Genomic DNA, 8729 nt, shown 5'->3' with positions numbered 1-8729 from the left:
ACTGCATTTGATTTTTATTAAATTTATTTTAGCTATGAAGAATTTAATTAATGGAAATTTCAGTTTTCTTGACATGACTCATATGCCGAAATATAATTCTTCATCCAGTCAAAAATAAAATATTTCTTCGTTTTCTCGTTTTGATACTAAGGCAAAAAAGATTTAAAAAGATAGATGTGGATAATATTTTCTTCATGGTTTATTTATATTTGTATCTTTTAGTAAAAGCAGAGCATGTCGTGGCTAACTTAACATTTTCTAAAAATTCACCAATTAATCACCACGGTTATAGTAATTAGGAACCAACAAATCAGCTACTACCGAACAATGTTGTGATTCTTGTTGAACAATTAACCAAACAATAGTGTGTCCAGTCCCAAGCTCAGCACAAGCTAAACTGAAACATGTCTTGGATCTCACGAGCTTTTTGAACTGCTCGAGGCAAAGTGTGAGCCCCACTTTGTTTGAACAAAAAAAATAGAGGGGGTGTCTAATTTGCCATCGTACCCAATGACACCCCCATTTATCCGTGGACACCTTTATTTGTTTGATATCTCAAAACAAAATAGTACAATAAAATTCTCTATTAAATCTAAAATTAAATATTGCAGTGCTTCCGTTCATAAAATATTGTTGGAGATTTGTCTAAATTTTGTGTATCTATATAGTAAAGAGCGACATCCTTTTATAGACATATGTATTACGTATTTTAAATTTGAATTCAAGTTTATATGTACTTAAGCGTACACCAATGCAGAAGATACACAATGTTTCCTATTTATATATATGCACAACACATACATGTCCACGAGAAGTACAAAATCTTCTATCCACTTAGTTTCGTCTAGCACGCCAACACCAACTAAATACACAGGTTTCTATGTTTTATTCACATTAGCTAGCTCTGCCCCATTTTGATTTGGATCTGTTTGCATTAGCACTGAACTCAGATCGTGGCAGGTAAAAAAATACTACGTAACGGTATCAGCTCCCGTAGGCCGGACCGGCCCAAGGGCCAAGTCAACCCTATCCTGGTATGGCCCTAGAAAGCCCGCACGTAATCAGTCCCCTTCACAATTTCTTTCGCTCATCCTTCCGCACCAAAGCTCGGTCCCGAGCTGGTGGCCGCAGCAGGCTTCATCCGCCGGAGATTCGAGCTTCCCCCATCTCTTTTCCTTCGCAGCAGGCTTTATCCGCCGGAGATTCGAGCTTCCCCCGGGACTTGGAGCAGGGGGTGGCGCCTCTCCGTGGCCGCATCAGCTTCCTACGCCGGAGATCTAGGAGGAGGCGCCCGCCCCTCGTCTCATTTCTCCGGTCGTCCTCTGGCTGCTCTGGGGTTGTCTCACAATCGATTTGTCTTCCCGTCTTGTCAATTGTCATGCGGCTGTTCCTTTGTGTGCCGGCTTGGCTCTCTTTTTCGTTGGACGAGACAGCTAATTCCTTCCTCAGGTTTTCTTTTCTTGTTCTCGGAGGCGGCTTGTGGATTCTAGAAATCTTACGTATATAAACCGCTGAGGCAAGGTATAATGGAGCGAGATGGGACTATCCAACATGCAAAATTCATCCGTATCAGGTTGTTTCTGGTGCTCGATCGATTTTAGATTGAGACTTGGGCCTGGCCTTTTTTGCCGCTCGGCAGGTTGCAGCGAGGCGGAAGGCGCGGGATGTGCGGGCGGAGGCAGTTGCGCGCGGGTCTGGCCTCTGGCGGCGGTGTGCTGGTCTGCGCGGCGGCATGCGCGCCGTGCTGGTGGCCTTGTGCAGGCGGAGGACGGAGCGCGTTGCGGGACGCGGTCTGGGCTAGGCAACGAACCGGTACTGGCATCTGGTTGTATTATGCTATTTGGTGGGAGGGTACTTTGGTCCAAAAAAGTGTTGGACGACGGAAACAATCCTCCCTTTATTATTAGGTATAGATTATTCTCCTTAGCAAGTTTTTCTTCTCTTTCTTCTCTTTCCCACCTAGCATGCATTTCAGCCATCATTCTAATATTATCATTAATTCGAACTTGGATAGCGTTTGCTGTAGCAAATGACTTAATATCTTTATCTTCATTAGGCATAACTTTCAATTTTAAAAGATCAACATCAGCAGCAAGACTATCAACCTTAGAAGCAAGAACATCAATTTTACCAAACTTTTCTTCAACAGATTTATTAAAAGCAGTTTGTGTACTAATAAATTCTTTAAGCATGACTTCAGGACCAGAGGGTGCACTTCTACTATTGTTGTAAGAATTACCATAAGAATTACCATAACCATTACCATTATTAGAAGGATATGGCCTATAGTTGTTGCCAAAATTATTCCTATAAGCATTGTTGTTGAAATTATTACTTTTAATGAAGTTCACATCAACATGCTCTTCTTGAGCAACCAATGAAGCTAAAGGAACATTATTAGGATCAACATAAGACTTACCATTAACAAGCATAGACATAATAACATCAATCTTATCACTCAAAGAAGAGGTTTCTTTAACAGAATTTACCTTCTTACCTTGAGGAGTTCTTTCAGTATGCCATTCAGAGTAGTTGATCATCATATCATCAAGAAGATTTGTTGCAGCACCCAAAGTGATGGACATAAAAGTACCTCCAGCAGCAGAATCCAATAGGTTCCTTGAAGAAAAATTCAATCCTGCATAAAAGGTTTGTATGATCATCCAAGTAGTTAGTCCATGGGTAGGGCAATTCTTTACCAAAGATTTCATTCTCTCCCATGCTTGGGCAACATGTTCATTATCCAATTGCTTAAAATTCATAATGCTACTTCTCAAAGATATAATCTTAGCAGGAGGATAATATTTTCCAATAAAAACATCTTTACATTTAGTCCATGAATCAATACTATATTTAGGCAAAGATAGCAACCAATCTTTAGCTCTTCCTCTTAAGGAGAAAGGAAACAATTTCAGTTTTATAATATCTCCATCTATATCCTTATACTTTTGCATTTCACAAAGTTCAACAAAATTATTAAGATGGGCAGCAGCATCATCAGTACTAACACCAGAAAATTGCTCTCTCATAACAAGATTTAGTAAAGTAGGTTTAATTTCATAAAATTCTGTTGTAGCAGGTGGAGCAATAGGAGTGCATATGAAATCATTATTATTTGTGCTAGTGAAGTCACACAACTTAGTGTTTTCAGGAGTATTCATTTTAACAGTAATAAAGCAAACCGAATTAAATAAAGTAAAACAAGTAACTTTTTTTTTGTGTTTTTGATATAAGAAAGCAAACAAAACAGAAAATAAAATAAAATAAAGCAAGACAATAAACAAAGTAAAGAGATTGGATGTGAGAGACTCCCCTTGCAGCGTGTCTTGATCTCCCCGACTGACATAGGCATCCCCGATGGGCCTACCGAAGATGGTACCCAGGGTTTACTGAAGGCCCATGACTCGAAGAATAAGAAGATTCGGAAGCCCAAGATGTTATTAAGGAAAACTAGAGTTGTATTAGGAAATATAACTTGTAATCTTGCGGGACGGGTTAGAAACCCTCCCGGACTCTGTAACTTGTGTATTATGAAACCCTCGGCTCCACCTCCTATATAAGGGGGGGTCGAGGGACAAAGAGAGGATCGAATCCATTGTCAACACAACCCTAGTTTCATAATCGTCGAGTACTTTTCGGCTGAAACCTTCGAGATCTACTTGCCCTCTACATCCAACGAAACCCTAGTCTACAATCTGTAGGCATTGACGAGTTAATACCTCGTCAATTGGCGCCGTCTGTGGGATCTAGAGGCGACAAGGAGCTGATCTCGATGGCACGTTCAAGATCGTCGACTTCGTCGGTAGCAGGCAACAAGATGGATCGAGGTAAACAGATCGAAACTGGCCTAGTCGATTTTATTCCTCACCCGCCCTCCCGTTTGGATGCATATGAATATCTGGAGGAGCCCATGGAGATGACGGTCGGAAAATTCCGATCAAGAAAGAAGGGTCGTATCGTATCGAAGTTCCGATTTCGTCGGGATTGTCAGCGGTCGACTCCGACCTTTCATCAGGCGAAGAGGAGATTTCGTCGCCACGCCTCATCAGCTCCATGGCAAGCGAAAAGCTCGCCAAGATCTTCAGCGACATGTCCTTCGAGTCGTCTGCGGACTCTGATATAAGCAGCGACTCAGACAGCGTCGATAGCTTCAACTTCATCGACAGATCTGTTGCTCTTGGAAAGGTCTTCGCCAATCTATATGATGGTGTCACCAATCCTGACAAAAGTCAAAATTCAAAATATCATCAGATCTACGCAATCGAAGAAACAAACCGAGCAGAGCCGGAGACGTCAGAGGCTTTCGACGATGTGGGAAACCCATATGTTGATCCCGCTGACCTTAGGCGAGGTTTAGGCACTAAATATGTCGGGCCTACACCACGTCTAAGAGTTCAACTCCCGCAAGAAGCATGGGATAGAGCCGCAAGAGCCATGGATGGTACAGAACCAATGACCACAACTCCTACGGCAGAAGAATTACAAGCTTATCAATATAAACTCGCTCGTGTTGGCAGAGAGTTAGAAAAACAGACAGCTGCACTAAATAGAAGACAGGAGGCGGCCTCCGCATCAAGCAGGCGAAGAGCAGAGCTAAGTCGACAATCAGGAAATTCGGGAGATAGTCACAGAGAAGCTCGAAGGAGAGCAAGATCTCGGCTGCAAAATATACCCGAAGCAGAGAGGGAGAATTTAGTTCAAAACCTCGACATGTCCTTCATGTCAATCGACACGAGGGGAAATATTATCCCTAAAACACCGGAAGCTGGGTACATGGCAACGCAAGCTTTCATCCTCGCGTCCAGGCCACCTCCCGGAGATCCAAGAGAAGTGTTGTATAACATGGCCATGGCAAGATGTGGAGCCATGGGAGCAGCGTTCGCGGCTACACCTCCCGAAGGAACTGCAAGGCAAAATAGTCCGCGACCTACTGCAGCGGTGCAAGATCCACCGAGAGCAAGTGGAGTCAGAGATACAGCGACTCAGGCCAGGGTGGATAGAGCGCGACAAGATAGAAGGGAACATCGGCAGTCACCAAAACTTGCTGAAGATGATATGTGTGGACTCCCGTGTTTTACGCGACGGGTTCGAAAAACTTGAGTCCCGTCAGGATTCAAGCTGCCAGATAGTTTCAAAAAATTCGATGGCCTGCAAGATCCCGAAGATTGGCTTGTCGATTACCTTGAGACGGTGAAACTGATAGGTGGCACCAGAGCAACAGCCATGCAAAGTATTCAAATACACCTAAGCGGAGCCGCAAGATCTTGGATCAAGAAACTCCCTCCAGGATCCATCGACAGCTGGGATAGTTTCGAGGATGTGTTTGTCAAAAACTTCCGATCAACCTGCAAAAACCGGCATCACTAGAAGAGTTGAGGTCGTGTCGACAAAAGCATGATGAATCAATGAGAAAATACATCCAAAGGTGGAACATCATCAAAAAATCGGCAGAGAATATATCTGACGAGAGAGCGATAGATGCGTTCGTGGCAGGAATTCGACGAGGAGATTTTGTCGAAGACTTGGGGAGAACCAACCCAAGGACAGTGTCAGCATTGATGGAGATCGCAAATAGATGGGCAGACGGAGAAGATGTTGTTCATAATAAGCGGCATAGGTCACCGGAAGAGGACCGTAGCCGAAATTTTCAAAATAGAAGGCGGCTTTCTCGACAATTCTCGAATTATGGTGCTCCTGGCCAAATATCGGCTGGTTTTCGGGGAAACACTGGAGGAAACAATAGAGATGAATATCAAAGGAGTAACGAGCAGCGAGGCGACGGTAGAGATGACTCTCGAAACAACAGGCAAAATAGTGGGTCAAGGTTTCAAAGACCTTTTATAACTCCCGAGGATATGATGAACGGGCCATGCCAGATTCATTTTTATCTCGACAACAATGGGAAGAGGCAGTCAGGACATCTGCAGAAGGACTGTCGCAATTTTCAAGCAATGTTGCGGGTTGCAGGGCTAGCCAATGCTCAAGCAATAAATAGAAACCCCAGGGGCCCAGGAGTGAGATCCACCTCCCACCTCCTCCCGCGATCACGGACGAAAATCGACACCAGCTCAGAATAGCGGCAGCACCACAACCACCTCCATATGTTGATCCTAATTCCAATGGCGCGGTCTCGATGATTCAAAAAGCTAGGCCATCTAATAGGGCTCAGAAAGTAATCTCGCGACAAGTGTTCATGGCAGAGAAAATGCCCCCACCAACGATAGAATACTTAAATTGGTCGGGGCAAGACATTGGCTTCACAATTGCGGATCACCCGCAGCAAGTTCCTCGACCAGGGCAGTCAGCACTTATCTTACCAGCAGTGATCGCAGGATTCGACGTATCTTGAGTTTTCATAGATGGAGGCAGCAGTCTAAACCTTATGTATGCGGATACACTAAGGAAGATGAACATATCCCTGGCAAATCTAAAACCAACTGATACACGTTTCCATGAAATTACACCAGAGAAGCCGAGTTATCCGTTGGGAAGGATCAATCTCGACGTCCAGTTTGGGACCCGAGAAAACTACAGGATAGAAAGGTTGGAGTTCGAAGTTGTGGATTTTCCGTCGCAATATCACGCTTTGTTGGGACGACCAGCATATGCTAGGTTTATGGCAGTACCACATTACACATACCTGTTATGGAGGCTACCTGGACCTAAGGGACCAATTACAGTTAAAGGAAGTTTCGCGTTAGCTGATAAATGCGACAAGGATTTTCATCGACTGTCAAAAACCTTCGGGATGCAAGTGGAATATATGGCGTCAAGGCTCACGACTGATTATGATGTGTTGCCAGATGCGGGAAGGTCACTCAGGGAGTCAACCTTCAATACTACTAAGGATTCTAAGGAGGTGCAGATTCACCCGACAGACCCAAAGAAAACGACGTCCATTGCAACAAATATGGACCTCGCATAGGAAAGCGCGCTCGTCGAGTTCCTCCGTGAGCACTGGAAAATCTTCGCATGGTGTCCAGCCGACATGCCAGGAGTACCCAGGGAACTTGCCGAGCACCACCTAAACTTGGATCCAATAGCGAGACCAATCAAACAACCTTTGCGGCGTTTTTCGGAACCAAACCGCAAAGCTATGCTGTCAGAGATTGATCGACTCAGAGAAGCTGGTTTTATCAAGGAGATACATACAGAAGCCACATGGGTAGCTAACCCAGTGTTGGTCCCGAAGAAAAACACGAAAGTCCTTCGCATGTGTGTCGACTTTACGTGTCTCAATAAACACTGTCCAAAGGATCACTTTCCCCTCCCAAGGATCGATCAAATCATCGACTCCACGGCAGGATGTGAACGTCTTTCCTTCCTGGACGCATATTCTGGTTATAACCAGATCAGATAAAAAGAAGATGACGAAGTAAAGACAGCGTTCATAACACCTTATGGCGTGTTTTGTTACAGAACAATGCCTTTTGGTTTGAAAAACGCGGGAGCAACATATCAACGAATGATGCAGAAGTGCTTGGCAACACAGATTGGGAAAAACGTACAAGTATACATTGATGATGTCGTCATAACATCAAAAAAGGGGACAGCATTGATCGAGGATTTGAAGGAAACTTTCGACAACCTGGACAAGTTCTGCCTCAAGCTGAACCCGACGAAGTGTTCTTTCGGCGTCCCTGCAGGAGAACTTCTCGGGTTCCTAGTATCAGCAAGAGGGATCGAGGCTAATCCAGAGAAAATCCAAGCCATCGTAATGATGCGGAAGCCAACAAAGTTAAAAGAAATACAACAGTTAACTGGGCGAGTCGCAGCATTAAGCAGATTCGTCGCCAGGCTAGGAGAGAAGGCATTGTCGTTCTATGCTTTAATTAAGCAAGGAGAGAAGTTTCAGTGGAACGAAGAGGCAGACAAAGCTTTCGAGGATCTCAAGCGCACAATCTCGACACCACCAATCTTGGTGGCGCCTAAAGAAAAGGAACCCCTCTTGCTATACATTGCAGCCACACCTCAGGTGGTCAGCACAACTCTTGTAGTTGAAAGGGAGGAAGAAGGAAAACTTCATGGAGTACAGAGGCCAGTTTATTTCATCAGTAAAATATTATCGCCTTCAAAACAGCGGTACCCGCAGTACCAGAAGCTAGCATATGGGGTGTTTACGACAGCAAGAAAGTTGCGACACTATTTTTCGGCACATCCGATAATAGTGGTCAATGAGGCACCTTTATCCAATATATTAAACAATCCAGAAGCTACGGGCCGTGTCTCCCTTCGGGGAATAGAGCTTTCCCCTCGCGACATCACGTATGAAAAAAGAAAAGCAATAAAGTCGCAAATTCTAGCAGACTTCATCGTAGAGTGGATGGAGCTGCAAAATACGGGACCCCCAGATCTATCGAGAACCTGGACTATGAACTTCGACGGGTCCAAGAGATTGGAGGGAGCTGGAGCAGGCGTGATACTGATATCACCTGAAGGCGATAAATTAAAGTATGTCTTACGGATGACGTTTCCAAACACGTCTAATAATGAGGCAGAATACGAAGCTCTCATACATGGGATGAAGATGGCGAAAGCTTGTGGTGAAACTCGATTAATAATCTTTGGCGACTCACAATTGGTGGCTCAGCAGGTCATGAATCAGTGCGATGCAGTCAACGAAAGCATGATAGCATACAAGGAAATGTACAACGAGCTGGAGAAACTGTTTGACGGATGCGAGGTAAATCACATCAGCATGCTAAGTAATGATGAAGCCGATGTTCTTG

The sequence above is a fragment of the Lolium perenne genome, chromosome 4 (genome assembly GCF_019359855.2).
Source record: "Lolium perenne isolate Kyuss_39 chromosome 4, Kyuss_2.0, whole genome shotgun sequence".
In the NCBI taxonomy this organism is placed as follows: domain Eukaryota; kingdom Viridiplantae; phylum Streptophyta; class Magnoliopsida; order Poales; family Poaceae; genus Lolium; species Lolium perenne.
The sequence above is the reverse complement of the archived record's forward strand: the minus strand, read 5'-3'. Positions refer to the sequence as shown.